The sequence below is a fragment of the Mandrillus leucophaeus genome, unplaced genomic scaffold (genome assembly GCF_000951045.1).
Source record: "Mandrillus leucophaeus isolate KB7577 unplaced genomic scaffold, Mleu.le_1.0 Scaffold186, whole genome shotgun sequence".
NCBI lineage: Eukaryota > Metazoa > Chordata > Mammalia > Primates > Cercopithecidae > Mandrillus > Mandrillus leucophaeus.
The window spans coordinates 3429614-3445814 of NW_012101876.1; the positions used below are offsets into that span (position 1 = coordinate 3429614).

The 16201-nt window shown below is 42.8% G+C and overlaps 1 pseudogene; it reads right to left on the reverse strand.

The window, feature by feature from the left end:
* Positions 1-14414: 14414 nt before the first annotated feature.
* Positions 14415-16071, reverse strand: LOC105538146 (annotated as a pseudogene).
* Between the last annotated feature and the right edge of the window lie 130 nt (positions 16072-16201).

The following is a 16201-nucleotide window of genomic DNA, read 5'->3' on the forward strand; positions in this document are numbered from 1 at the left end:
CAAAAGATGTCTACAAACCAAAACAACTTTTACCTACTGCTTCCCCAACCTTTCCTAAGAATGGTACAAGGTTGCCAGAGAAAACTCGGCAGTGGAATAAATAAAGCCACCACTGGGTATCAGGCAGAGAGCCCCAGAGCTCAGTTGTCCCTGCAGCCTGAATGCTGGGGAGGGGGTCACTAGCCAGGGCAGGACAGGGATATTCAATAGCTTCCCAACTCTTTTCACAGCGTGGCATCATTTTGTTGTTTGAAGTGTTATGTATTCCTAGACATGTGACACACCTTCCAGATGAGCACAAAAAACACATTCCTGGCCAAGTGTGGTGGCTCTCGCCTGTAATCCCAGCACTTTGGGAGGCCAAGGCTGGCAGATTACCCGAGGTCAGGAGTTCGAGACCAGCCTGGCCAACATGGTGAAACCCCATCTCTACTAAAAATACAAAAATTAGCCAGGTGTGGTGGCGCATGCCTCTAATCCCAGCTACTCAGGAGGCTGAGTCAGAAGAATTGCTTGAACCCAGGGAGCAGAGGCTGCAGAGAGCCAAGATTGCTCCACTATACTCCGGCCTGGGTGACAAGGCAAGACTCCATCTCAAAAAAATGAAATAAAATACAACAAATAAATAAAACACATTTTTAACTCCCATCAGAATTTTTTCCCCCAACTTATCTGCACTTTGAACATCAGTGAAAGTGGCACTAGCACTTTTCTGTGCTGCGGGATTTCTTCTAGGTCTCCTAATTCCACAGATAGGGCAGTTTCCATGCTAGCTTAGACTAGTGGTACTCAGTCTTGTAATTCTGATGCCTGGGACTCTGCTCAGAGATAGTTTTTCTAGTCTGAGATGAAGACTGAGCACTGGAATTTTGAAATGTCCCCCAAGTCATTTTAACATATAGCCAATGTTGAGAACCACTGGCTTGGAGTCTCATTTGGTTAATAGTGACTGTAAGTGTGACTCTTAACTTAGACAGCTGTGGCTCCACTGATTTAGAATAAATGTTTAAATAGGAAGGGGAGGAAATGTGCATACACATAGACCAATTCAGAAGTTATTGTGCGTTGCCAAGGTCAACATTTCATTCACTCCTTCACTTAACAAATATTTATTTGAAGGTTGCAGCTAGGATGAGAGAATGCAAAAATGCATGATGAAGTTACTGCCCTCAAGGACACACATTCCCTGGAAGAGCATTCAGACATGTTCTCTAGACTTCTACAGTCCCCCACAGGCATGGTCAACTCTAGCCCTTCCTTCTTCCTCATTCATCCCTAGTTAGTATCTCATAATTCCCCTACATTTGCATATAATTTGACTGAACATATGTAATCCTGATGCCTGTAGTCTCTGGTTGCTCTGTAGAGTGCAACTGCTTGAATTATGACAGTTATGTCTGCTAATAAAGTTCACATTTTTCCTGCAGTTATAAATATATATGCAGCTTGCATATTCAAGAAAGCATGTGGGAGGAAATGCTGAGCTGTGGGGCCCTTCTAGAACAGAAGCCACTCCCTGGCACCTGCACATACATAACTATCCTGATACCTTCCAAAAAGGCTTGTCCTTGTGACTTTCTTGTATAAAGTATTTAGTCTATTCAGTCCTGGTGAGAAAATCAGAAATTAGCACCTTTGACATTTGCATTCTTTTTCTGGGCCCCCAAATGGACTCAGTCGTCAGCTTTCCTTTTCCCGGGGAAAAACTGGTTCTGCAGTCTCTGAGGAAACTGAAATGGAATTAACTGGGATGTAAAGTGGCAACCAAATGAGATCAGGAAGATCAGCAGCAGAGAGAAGGGATGGCTGATCTTGTAAACTCGAGTCATGCAAATAAACTCATTAAATCTAGGATCTGCTGGGGTGCTGGCAAGGCATACATAAAAGCAACAGACCAATAAATCTGTCCTGTTATCCGAAGAAGAGCTAATGGAGCAATTTTCTAAAAGAAGCCTTTTTACAGCATACAATAATACTATAAATTATCAATCAGCTGACTTTAGTTTTACAGTTTAGCCTGAAACCTGAACAACCTGTAGGAGTTTGTACCTTGTGGGTAATAACAGGCACGCATGGTCAATGTTATACAGCATATTTCCTTTTTTTGGTAGGAGGGATGGAGTCTTGTTCTGTTGCCAGGCGGAGTACAATAGCATGATCTTGGTTCACTGCAACCTCTACCTCCCAAGTTCAAGCAATTCTCCTGCCTCAGCCTCCCCTAGTAGCTGAGATTACAGGCACATGCCACCATACCCAGCTAATTTTTGTAATTTTAGTAGAGACGGGCATTGGCCAGGATGGTCTCGATCTATTGACCTTGTGATCCACCCGCCTTGGCCTCCCAAAGTGCTGGGATTACAGGCATGAGCCACCACGCCCAGCCATATACAGCATATTTCTTTAAACTATATAGCTAGCTACTTTGGTAATATATATATTTATTTGCAAATAAAATCATGATTATATTGTTATCTAGTATGTAGTAGGCACTGCTGCTTGTTTAACCAACAGCTTTTTCTTTGTTTTCCTTATTAGTCAAACCCTGAATTGGGTGGGTTTCAACCCTTCCCTGTTTGACACAGGTGAGAGTGCCACACTCTGCCTTCAGGATCAAAGGTAAATTGTGACAGGCCTAAGGTAATCCCAGTGGCCTGTTCCCCTTGCTGGGGCTGGTTTAGAGGTGAGTATACTGAATTTTTCTGCTGCCAGCAAAGTACTACCACCATGTGTCCTCGAATCACCATCTCTGTCTCGTTCCAGGTTATTACTCATGAGAACAGAGGCAAGATTTGGAAAGAGAAGGACATTATTCCTCTGGATATGATTATAGCTGTATAGCAGGGCAAATGAGAAATTCCTAGTAGCTTCCTGGTACAAACTTCAGGAAATATTAATATGCACCTAGTGTTCCAGGCTAAGATCTTTGAGGGTCAGCTCCTCTGACTTTCAAGAATAGAGCTTTTGAACCTTATCCCCATATTCCCATTCTCTGAGCAGTAGTATATGCCATTAATTCTATATAGAGAATTAGGGGGCCTTTTACATCCAGAATGCACAGGGTGGTTTTAGTTTTTTATCCTGCACTCTGACTGCTACAGGGGCCATGTGTGGAGTGGTAATTGGCTAGAGGGCTTTGTCTTAGTCCATTTTGCATTGATACAAAGGAATACCCAAGCCCAACTAAGAAAAAAAGGTTTATTTGGCTCATGATTCTGACAGCTGAAAAGTTCAAGATTGGGCATCTGCATCTGTTGAGGACTTCAAGCTGCTTCCACTCACAGCAGAAGGCAAAGGGGAATCAGTGTGTGCAGAGATCACAAGGCAAGACAGTAAGCAAAACTGGTGTGTGTTGAGGGGGGTGCCAGGCTCTTTGTTTTAGAGATGGGATCTCACTGTGTTGACCAGGATGGAGTGCTATTCACAGGTGCGATCATAGTGCACTATAGCCTCCAACTCCTCGGCTCAAGTGATCTTCTTGCCTCAGCCTTCTGAGTAGTTCGGACTACAGGTACACCACAACACCCAGCTAACAACCAGCTCTCATGGGAACTAAGAGAGAACTCACTCACCCCTAAAGGAGAGCATGAATCTATTCATGAGAGATCTGCTCCTATGACTCAAGCACCTCCCATCAGGCCCCACCTCCAACACTGGGGGTCAATTTTCAACATGAGGTTTGAAGTGGACAAATATCAAAACCATAGCAGGCTTCTCTTTACTCCTGAAGAGACTTTGGAAAAAAGACAGTCCCTAACAGCATTGGGATGTAATACCTGGTACAGCTGTCATAATGAGCTGCCAGCCAGAAATTGAGCCAATATGCAAGTAGATGGTAGGGCCAAGAGAAATGAACAGCAAGAGGAGCTGGAGTCCTAAGGTACCTGCACCCAATGGCCTTCTAATTGGTATAGACGCATGACTCAAGGGAGCAAATGTTTAAGAGAGGTTGACATTAGCTTCCATGTTTTCCAAGGATGAGACATAATATGGTCATTCACACCTGTCCTCTCTCTCCAGACAAATGAATACCCAGATAATCTCTGTCTCAAATGTGTCAATACCACTGAATAGCTATGTGGGTTAATGGTATGCATTGGCAGGTGTATCTACAATATTATTGTACCTTTTATAATTTTTCCAAACTCCCGTTACACTTTAAATGCACTTACATCGCTAAACCATAAGTTCCATCATTTTGAATTTCTTGTTTTACCCATAACCAGGCAGTCCTCACTTTGCATGATACTGCAGAGTCATACAGATGACCATGCAAACAGACACTGTGCAAAGTGATTTTAATAATCATAGGAAAAATTATACCTAGTCCAAAAAATTCTTGGCCCAAACATTAAAAATTCTCTTACTTTCAGCTGTAATTGTATAGGGATATTTCTAAAATAGCAAAACTAACATTTATTTAATAGATTATGATGTAAAACATTAGAAACATTGATAAAGTGCTTTGTTTATAAAAATCTTGTCAAGAGTAGTTTGAATAGTGCCTACGTTCAGAGCATCTTTTCTATGCCTTGGCAAATTGTCATATCCTTTCTAAATTTGTACTAGCTTCCAACATTTTATCCTTTGCACTTTCAATAACATGAAGTATCCTTGAGAGTTCCTTTAATGTGATGCTTTTGCCAGTGTTACTTCCTCTTGGACATCATCTTTTTTGTCACAACCACTCATTTATGTTGATAAATTTGCCTTCTAACTGCACACTTTAAAGTTTCTTGAACGGCAGCAGTGTCAATAGCATGTCCACTATAGAAACACATACACCACACATACACACACACACACACACACACACACACACACACAGCAGAGAGAGTGTGAGAAAGTGAAATAGCAAGAGAGAGAATGAGAGAGAGAGCAAGAGAGAGAGAGAAAGAAGAGAGCATGTGTATGTACACAGGTTTGGAGTCACATCTGGGATAAAATATTGGCATTTAGAATTTCATATCCAATCAACATTCATTGTGTCCCTACTATAAAATGGTTACTGGTCTTAAAAAGTAAAACAGTAACACATTGTTCTCCAACAGTAAATAATCTACTGAGCTCACTATTTAATTCCCTCTAAATGTCTTTTTTAGAGACATTTTCCATACAATGGTGGGACAGGCACAGTCATTAGTAAAATAAAGAAAACATCTATCCATCTAGGGTGATGAAGAATAAATAATAGAATGTGTATGCAAAATGCTTAGCAAAGTACTGGGGTCATATTAAATGTTCCCTAAGCAATAACTGGTGGAAGTTTCTAGTTGTCCACTGACCATCAATTATTCCCTTCCTTCTCACTAACTTACTGTCATATTGGAGTTGTCAATATGCCGAGGTAAATATTATACTTCCTAGGTTCTTTTGCAGCCATTTGTGGTCATTTGACTTAATTCTAGCCAATGAGATAAATTCTAGTCAATTCTCAATGGGAATTATTGAGAGGGACTTCTGGAAAGAATCCTGTATTCATTTCTTATTGCTGCTGTAATGAATTGCCAAATTTATTGGCTTACTAAAACACAAATTTATTATTTTACGGTTCTGGACATCAGAAGTTGTCTTAGCCCATTTGGGCTACTATAACAAAATACTTTAGGCTGGGAAATTTATAAACAACAGAAATTCATTGCTGATAGTTCTGGAGGCTAAGAAGTCCAAGATCAACGCCCCAGGTGATTCAGTATTTGGTGAGGTTCCATTCTTCATTGATAGTACCTTTTCACTGTGTTCTCATATGGTAGAGGGGGTAAGCAAGCCCCCTTGACTTCTAAGGGCACTAATCCCATTCATGAGGGCTAAGCCCTCATGACCTAATCACCTCCAAAAGTCCCCACCTCTTATTACTATCACATTGGGGATTAAGTTTCAACATATGCATTTTAGGGAAACACAAACATTCAGACTATAGCATTCCACCCCTGCCTCCCCACCTGATTCATGTTCTCTCAAACACAAAATACATTTTTTCATTCTAATAGCCCCAAAAGTTGTAAGTCATTCCAGCATCAACTCAAAAGTCTAGTCCAGAGTCTCATCTAAATATGTAAATCAGAAATGAGTGAGATGCAAGGTACAATTTATCCTGAGGCAAATTTCCCTCCAGCTGTGAGTCTGTGAAACCAAACAAGTTATGTGCTTCCAAAATACAATGGTGGGACAGGCACAGGATAGACATTCCCATTCTAATAGGGAGGAGGAAAGGGATAACTGGTCCCAAGTTAGTCCAAAATCCAACATGGCAAATAATAAATCTTAAGGCTTGAAAAATAGTCTTCTTTGACTTGATGTCTTGCCTTTTAGAGACATGGGAGTGGGAGATGGGTCCCCAAGGCTCCAAGTGGCCCTGTTCTCATGTCTTTGCTGTTCAAGTGACAGACAGCTCTCATGGGTTGGAGTCTGATGTATGTGGGTCTTCCAGGCTGGAGATGCACATTGGTGGCTCTGCAATTCTAGGGTCTTGGGGGCAGTCCTGCTCTCACAGCTCTGCTAGGCAGTCCCCAGAGAAGGCTCTTTTCAGTGTCACCACCCCTGTGGCAATTTTCTAGCTGGGCTCTGAGGCTCTCTGGAACCCTGTGACATATAGGTAGAAGCAGCCAAGGCCCCACAGCTCTTGCACTGTATGCCTGCAGAGTTAGCACTACCTGGACACATGTCAAGGTTTACCACATGTGCCTTCGGGAGAGGCAGCCCAAGCCACATCTAGGACCACTTGAGACACAGCTGGGTTGGCCAAGGAGCACTGCACTAGAATGTAAGAAGCATAGCCTCGAAATTGTGCTGCCCTCAAGGACCTGGTATTCTGGGCTTATGATGGGTAGGGCAGCCCCAAAGATCTCTGAAGTGTTTTCAGGATTAGTCATTATTGTCTTGATGAATATTATCTGTCTTCCTTCTATCCATACCAATCTCCTTATCAAATGTTTGTTTGGCTACACCCTTGGTGTTTTCTCCTGAATACATTTTCTCATTTTTTCACAGAATGAGAATTTTCCAAGTCTTTAATTTTTGCTTCCTTTTTTGATAGCAAATTCCATCTTAATATTGTTTCTGTCTTCTTGCATTTACTATAAGCAGTCAAGAGAACCCATGCTGCACCCTCAGTACTTTGCTTAGATATTTCCTCTACTAAATACCTTATTTCATCATTCAGAAGTTCTACTTTCTACAAAACATTAGGACACAAACAATTCAGCCAAGTTATTTATCACTTCATAATAAGGATTGCCTTTCCTGAAGTTTCCAATTATATATTCCTCATTTCTGTCTGAGCCCTCACCAGAATGGCCTTTATCAGCCATATTTCTACCAACAGTCTGATTATGAGCACTCAGGTAGCCTCTGAGAAAACTGAGGCTTTCTCTACAGCTCTCCTCATCTTCTGAGCCCCCAAAAGAATCACCTTTTCAGCTTATTTATGGCTATATAGGCTTTCTCTAGCATGCTCTTCAAAACTCTTCCAGCCTCTACCTATTGCCCATTTCCAAAGCCACTCCACATTTGTAGGTATTTGCTATAGCAACACCTCACTCCTGGCACCAAAATCAGTATTAGTCAGGGTTCTGCAGAGAAACAAAGCCAATAGGATGATGGATGGATGGATGGATGGATGGATGGATGGATGGATGGATGGATAGATGGATGGATGAATAGATAGATAAGCTAGATGAATGGATAGATAGATAGATAGATAGATAGATAGATAGATAGATAGATAGATGAGGAGATTTATTATGGGAACTGGCTCCTATTACTATGGAGATTGAGAGAGAGAGAGAGAGAGAGAGAGAGAGAGATAAATAGATAGATGAGACTTATTATGGGAATTGGCTCATGTGATTATGGAGGTTGAGATGTCCCATAATATGTCATCTGCAAGCTGGATACCCAGGGAAACTGGTGGTGTAGTTCAATCCAAGTCAGAAGGCCTAGAATCGGGGAAGCCAATGGTATAACTCTCAGTTTGAGGCAGAACACCTGAGAAACTGAGGAACCACTGGTACAATTCCTGGAGTCTGAAGGCCAGGGAATCTGGAGTTCTGATATCCAAGGGCAGGAGAAGATGAGTGTACCAGCTCCAGAAAAGAGAGTGAATTCACCCTTCTTCTGCCTTTTTGTTCTATTGGAGTTCTCAACAGATTGGATAGTGTCCACTCAAATTGGGTAAGGGCAGATCTTCCTTAATTAGTCTATTGATTCCAATGCTAATCTTTTCCAGAACTACCCTCGCAGACATACGTAGAAATAATGCTTTGCCGACTAACTGGGTATCCCTTAACCCAGTCAAGTTGACAAAGTTGACACCTACAGTTAACCATCAGAGAAGTCTAACATATTAGGGCTATATTCCTTCTGTACGCTTTAGGGAGAATTTGTTTTCTTGTCTTTTCAGCTTCTAAAGGCTGCCTGCATTTCTCAGCTGTGGCCCCACATCACTCCAACTTCTGCTTCTGTCTTTACATCTTCTCTGACTCTTTCATGCCCCTCTCTGATAAGGACCTTTATGATTATATCGGACCCACCCAAATAATGCAGGATAATCTCCCCATCTCAGGATCTCTAACTTAATCAAACCTGCAAAGTCCCTTTTGTCACTGATAAGGTTTGGCTCTGTGTCTCCACCCAAATATCATCTTAAATTATACTCCCATAATTCTCCACGATGGGAGATAATTGAATCATGGGGTTGGTTCCCCCCATACTGTTCTTGTGGTAGTAAGTCTTATGAGAACGGATGGTTTTATAAGGGGTTTCCCTTTGCATCTTTCTCATTCTCTCTTGCCGCCACCATGTAAGAAGTGCCTTTCACCTTCTACAATGATTGTGAGGCCTCCCCAGCCACACAGAACTGTGAGTCCATTAAACCTCTTTTTCTTCCCAGCCTTGGGTATGTCTTTATCAGCAGTGTGAAAAAGGACTAATAAGTCACATAAGGTAACATAGTTAAAAGTTCTGGGAATTAGAGTGGACATATTTGGGGTAGCCGTTATTCTGCCTACCACAGCTTCTTAAACAGAGGACAGAACTGGATAAATCCTCTTGTCCTTCCTCCTTCTTCCTTCTCAGAGCAAATGTACTTCAGCAGCCACATTTGCTCATGAAGTGACGTACGAATGGAAGGCTGGCCATTCTACATACTTCAAAATGACAAAATGATAGAAGGGATCTGTGTTCTCAATGGCCTAAGAGTCACCATACAAGTCTGGGTTTACCTTCCTCTGGAGTTACTTACACGTAAGAAAAATAAACTATCTTGTTTAAGCTACTGTTTGGGGGGCAATTTCTATTATTTGCAGCCAAAATAATCCTAACTGATACAGGATTATTACTGTTATTGTGGTAAATTCCATACTTCTGGTGAGTTCTAAATCACAGATCATATAGAATTTAAAGAGACCTATGTAGAAACCTTTTTGGAGCTTGCTTCTGGAAAATCCAAAAAACATGTTATAGGAATTTTCCCATCCTATTGAGTCTAGACTTCCTAAAATGCCATTTTTCTTCCTCAGGTTCCCAAACCTTCCTGAGGTACACAAACCTTCTGGATTGGTCTTAGAACCTATCTATCCTTCTGGGAAGTAGCAAGAGGGGAATAAGGACAGAGGAAAGCCAGCTTGATGCTGAGAAGAGCAGTTTGTTAGGTCACTATCATCCACACCAGCAAATCAATAGGGTCTCACAGGTCAACTGGCAGTAGCTTTCTAGAGCACTGTGTTAAAAAGTATTTTAAGGCTATGTCTAGGCTCAACACAACAGAGCAATAGAAATTGATTTTCAATGTCTACTGTAGTTAAGGGAGAAGAGAGTGCGCATGTGTGCTCTGCACAAGCTATTCCTGGACTAGAGTCCTGCTCTCAGTTGTTAGGGTCAGATATTCAAGTTTGCCAGCATATCAAAAGGCATTTGATCTCTCAGGGATAAAATCTGTCAACCAAATTAATAAGATACTGGCTTATAAATCAGAAGATCAGTTTATCTATCTGAATTACAGATAAAACTATAAATGTACACCTGTTATCAAGTGGAAATCTGCATGGTGTAGGCAAGAAATGCAGTCTTTGGAGTGAAACAGACCTAGTTTTGTATGATGACTGCATCCCTCAGTAGCTACATAGCTTCTTAGAGCAGAGATGATAAGGACATTGATGCTATGTCTGAGATCAGTAGGAAAAAAGGCCTGATTATGGATATCCCCTTTACCATGTGATTATTACACATTGCATGCCAGTATCAAAGCATCTCATATACTTCATAAATATATACACCTTCTACATACTCACAAAATTAAAAAATAAAAATAAAATATGTCCTGATTAATTAACTATGTCTGAACTAGTGAAGGTAGGAGAAATGGGAGTGGCTATTGTTGGTATGTATTAGTATATGTTCTAGTTTTTACCAATCAATTCATGCTCTCCTGATGGAAAGTTTAATTTCTAGGATTGAAAAACTGCTTTGTGAACTTGGATATAAAAGATGTTTGCTGTATAATTTTTACAGCTCACATTACTGAGTTATCTTTGCAATATAAATACAAATGACACAGGAATAAGAAATGATGGTTTGTGGTTCTGAACACCCACTGCTCAGACCTGGAGGAAAAACAGTTAGTTTTTTTATATGTGCCCTCCATTTTATATGTGCCTTACGGACCAGCGTGAAAAGAAATATAATACAGATCATAAATGTGAGCTACATAGGTTATATTTTCTAGTAGCCACATTTAAAAAAGTGAAAAGAAATAGATACCAGTTTTTGCAAATATTGTATCATACAGATTTTTTTTTTTTTTTTGAGACGGAGTCTGGCTCTGTCTCCCAGGCTGGAGTGCAGTAGGGCGATCTCAACTCACTGCAACCTCAGCCTCCCCAGTTCAAGGGACTCTCCTGTCTCAGCAGCCTGAGTAGCTGGGACTACAGACATGCACCACCATGCCTGGCTAATTTCTGTATTTTGAGTAGGGACGGTTTCACCATGTTAGTCAGGCTGGTCTTAAACTCTAGACCTCAGGTTATCTGCCCACCTTGGCCTCCCAAAGTGCTAGGATTACAGGCATGAGCCACTGTGCCCGTCACCACGCCTGGCCTCATACGTCTTTATTATCCATTATCCCTAATCTAGGTACCCTCACTCTCAGAGAATAACTTTTATACTTAGCTATTGGCCTTGGGTTTCTTGGGTTAAGGATTGGTATCTCAGAGAAAGATACTGGAAACCTGGTCTCCATAAGTCTCTAGTCTGCACTTACTCCTGAGTGGCAGACAGCTGCTTTCCAGTTTAGTGTTTGTGGTTATCTATGTGGAGCACTGGTTTCTCCACAACTACTGTTCTGCAAGGCCTCCAGCCAAGTTAAACTTTTTTTTTTTTTTTACCTTTGATTCTCTCAAAATTTCCCTTTTTAACAGCCTTTTTTTTTTTTTTTTTTTTTTAAAAACTTGGCTAAAGGACAGGCTTCTTTCTCCTTCTTTAAACTAAATTTATGGAACAATTACTAGTTTTCTCTAAACCAGTGATTTTCTAACATGAACAAGCATTAACATCACCTGGAAAGCTTATTAAAACATAGGTCACTGGTCCAGCTCCAGAGTTGCAGATTCATAGGTCTGGAGTGGAGCTCAAGCAGTTGCATGAGCCAGTTTCCTGGGAATGGTGATGCTGCTGATCCAGGGATCACATTTTGAGAACCACTGATATAGGTCATTCATTTTGGTTCAGAGAAGAGGTAACAGGTATTTGAAAATGAAAGATGTTTGTAACCTAAAAAGCATCAGATTACATCTTCCCTCCAAAATAAGCTATACGCAGTCTGCTGGTATTCTTTCCCCAGAACGAGCGTCTTGACAACCTCTAACATCCCCTTTCAAGATTTGTCCTCTCATCTCCTGCTAGGGGAAGAGCAACCAGGCCTTTTCTATGTCCTTTCAAAGACCTCAATTATGGCCCTGTTATTCCATGGTATTGTAAGCATCTGGGCATGCATGTTGACAGTTGTGTGCTATAGGGCTGTAGACTCCTGTTAGCTTGCAGCACTATTTCCCTAATACCAGCGGCTCTAAAAGTAGTCACTCAAAAAATAAGTCTTAAGGCTGGGCATGGTGTCTCACGCCTATAATTTTAGCATTTTGGAGGCCAAAACAGGAGGATGGTCTGAGCCTAGGAGTTTGAGACCAGCCTGGGTAACATAGTGAGACCTTGTCTCTACAAAAACATAATAAAATTAGCTGGACATGGTGGCACACATCCATAGTTCTAGCTACTTGGAAGGCTGAGGTGCGAGGACTGCTTGAGCCCAGAAGCTGGAAGGTCAAGGCTGCAGTGAGCTGTGACTGTACCACTGCACTCCAACCTGGGTGACAGAATGAGACCCTGTCTCAAATAAATAAATAAATAAATAAATAAATAAGAAGAATAATATGTTAATTGAGTGAATGAATGATGATACATATTTGGAAGAGGAGAAAAAGACTATTCATGTTAATTAAAACTTTCACTAAGAGACAAAAGTGATACTGGAAATTTTTTTTAAAAACCCAAAACAAAGCAAAATAACAAAAACACCTGGTCGTCTGAGAACTCATTATAACTTCAAAATCACTGACATGATGTCAATCACAGACAGTTCTAAATACTCATCATGGTTTTACAGATATAACTTCCATTTTGTATAGATGGGGTTTACTTGGAGTAATAGAACTAAGGTGTGATATTATGAAGAAAATGAATTCAGTGCCCTTAAAATGCTGGGTCTCAGAGGCTTCCTTTTTACTTTAACTTTTCGTTTTGAAAAATTTCAAATACAGTCAACTCTCTGTATCCATGGGTTCTGACCTTGTGTAGATTCAACCAACCATGAACGGAAAATATTTTATCGTAATACAAAGAAATAACAAATGTTTGAGGTGATGGATATGTTAATTATCCTGATTTGATCATTATACATTCTATACATGTATCAAAATATCACACCGTATCCCGTAAATATGTGTGATTCTTATGTGTCAATTAAAATAATAAAAACAAAAAAGAAACGGAAACTTTTTAAAATATTCAAAAAACAATAAAAATAATACAACAACAAAAATAATACAAATTAAAAAACAATGCAGTATAACAACTACTTATATAGCATTGACATTGTTTTAGGTATTATAAGTAATCTAGAGATAATTGAGTATACCAGAGTATGTGCATAGGTTAAATAATACTATTTTATACAAGGGACTTGAGCGTCCACAAATTATGGTATTAGCAGGGGGTCCTGGAACCACTCCCCCATGGATACCAGGGGACGACTCTATATACAAAAGTAAAGAAGACAATAGAATGAACTTTTATGAACCAGTCATCCAGATTCATTAATTACCAACTCATGGCCAATCCTGTTTTATCCATAACTGCCCCGCACAGCAGCTGCTTGGGGGAATCTTTGGAGGCCAGAAAGTAGTCTCGGTTCTTCTTCAGGTCCTGGTGTAATATCATTTCATCCATAAAAACCTCAGTGTATATCTAATATATAAACCTTCTTTTAAAAATATAACCATACTATCATTATCATACCTAAATAATAATTCCTTAGTAGCACTGTATATCCAACCAGTGTTTAAATTTCCCCACCATCTCATAAACTTTTTCAGTTTATTTATTGAAATTGGAATACAAATTGGTTCATAAATTGCAATTGGTTGGAATGCCCCTTAAGTTCCTTTTTTTAATCACAAGGTTCCCATTCCATCCCTTTTTGTTTTCTTTAAATTTTACTTGTAGAAGAAACTAGGTTATTTGTGCTATAGTTTCCCACGGTCTAGAGTTTTTGTTTTGGTTTTTGTTTTGTTTTTGGTGGAGGCGTTGAGACCTGCTTGATTTATTCCGATTATTTAATACACAATGATGCAACTGTGATCCCAAAGTGTGCAAAGTTAAAGCCTTCAACTGAAGCTGAGGAGAAGGCAGAAATGGTACACCTGGGAACGGTGGTGAGTCAGGAATGACAGGCAGGCGGCCATGACCAGGGCAGCCTCCTCCCCAGGGCCAGGGACAGGGGAACTACCTAAGGAGCAGGATGCAAGGGTAGCCCAGGGCCGGGGAAGGGGGCAGAGACCTCCCCTTGGCCTAGGTCAAGAGCTCAGAAGTGCCACATGGCTGAGAGAGCAGCGGCCTGGGAAGGGCCAGAGGTAGGGCCAGGAGAGCACCATTTCCTGGGGGGATGGGGGCTGGGAGGTGCTCTATGGAAAAAGCCAGGAGCGGCTGCCTGCCCCTAGGGTGGGGGCCGGGCTGGAGCAGGCTGAAAGACCTGAGGCAGGCACAGGGCCTGAGACCCCAGCTGGCTGGGCTCAGGGGGCTCCCAGGGCAGCCCGGCCCAGGGAAAAGTCCTGACTCTGTAGGGGATACTGAGCAAGGGGCCGCAGACCCCTCAGGACTTCCCCTCCTCTCTCCCTGGAAAGCAGCTGGGGAACCTGTAGGGCAAACCTGTGGACCACTCAGTTATGGAGGGAGGTTGTGCCTGAAGGTGGACACTGGGGTGCGCCCCCTCCATCACCTCGGCCTCCACCGCTGTCCTCAGTACAGCCGCTTCTCGTAAGACTGCAGGCCGTGGATGCCACCCTCGATCTGGGCCCACATGGTCCACTTCTCAAACTTGAGCTCTCCTGAGTACATCATGGACCGAAGGGCAGACAGGCTGTGGGCTCTGCTATCCTGGCAGCCATGCTGGATGCCCGCTATGAGGTAGGGCACAAACTGCTGAATGGACCCTTTGTCCTGGATGGAGTCTGAGACACCCTGCGCGATCTTCATCTTATCCCCCTCACTGAAGTATCGTTTCTGGCTGCTGCTGCACTTCCCCATGGCATCCAGTGAGCCCATGCCACGGTACTTCTTGAGCCGCAGCCCATCTGAGAAGAAGCACATGCCAGGGGCCTCTGTGGTGGCGGCCAGCAGGGAGCCCATCATCACTATGGAGGCTCCAAGGGCCAGGGCCTTGACCGCAGGCCCCATGGTCTGGATGCCATCATTGGCTCTGATGGGCACACCAAAGTGCTGGGCATACTCGGCCACCTTGTACACAGCAGTGCCCTGGGGCCAACCACAGGCCATCACTTCCTGGGTGATGTAGATGGAGCCACAGCCCATGCCCACATGCAGCCCGTCCACACCAGCATCAGTTCTTGGCCTGGGCTGCTGTCACCACGTTCCCCTCAATCACCTGGAGGTGGGGATACCTGGGTGAGCAGGTCCAGGTGGTGTTTGTCATCATCACGGGTGCCCACAGCTGCCCCGCACAGCAGCTGCTTGGGGGAATCTTTGGAGGCCAGAAAGTAGTCTCGGTTCTTCTTCAGGTCAGTGCAGGCGATGATGAACACCAGCTCATCTCAATCATTGACAATACGCAGCTTCCCTTTCTTGCTACATTTCAGTATCTCTTTTGCCTCTTTCAATGTCACGCCTGCTGGAGCCACCAGCAGCTCAATCCTTGGCGTCATCACCTCACTGAGGAGGGTGGTGTGGTCCTTCTCAGCAAGAAAGTCAATGTCTCGAGAAGTGACGATGCCCACCAACTTGCTGTCCATGGTGCCCATCTCGGTGATGATGCCAGAGAAGCCAAGCGACATCTTGGCTTCCAGCACATCACCCACAGTGTGCGAGGGGCTCAGCACCATGGCCTGCCTGTTCAAACTTCTTGATCTTCTGCACCTCCTTGGCCTGAAACTCTGGGGTGCACTTGTGGTGAATGAAACCAATACCTCCCATCAGAGCCATCGCGATGGCCATGTCAGCCTCTGTCACAATGTCCATGGGGGAGGAGATCAGCTGCGTCTTCAGCGTGACCTTCCGGGTCAGGGCTGAGGTCAGGTCCACCTCATCAGCTATAAAGTCTGTGAATCCTGGGAGAATCAGGAAGTCCTTGTAGGTGAGGTCGTTGGTGCTGGCAAAGAGCTGCTGCACAGTGAGCCCATCCTTGGGCACACAGCTGGTGCTGCCGCTGATCAGGTAGTCCGGATGCTGCTGCCAGACCCCAAGACCCGACATAAACACCTGCGCGGCCGCCCGCTGCTGCTGTTGCTGCTGCTGCAGGTTGGGCGGGCCGGGGGCGTGGGCAGTCTAGTTATACGATTACATTTCTGTGTTATCATTTACGCAATCCCCTCTCTCTTCTTAAGGTAATAACTTCTTTTAAAGGTTTTTTTTTTTTTTTTTT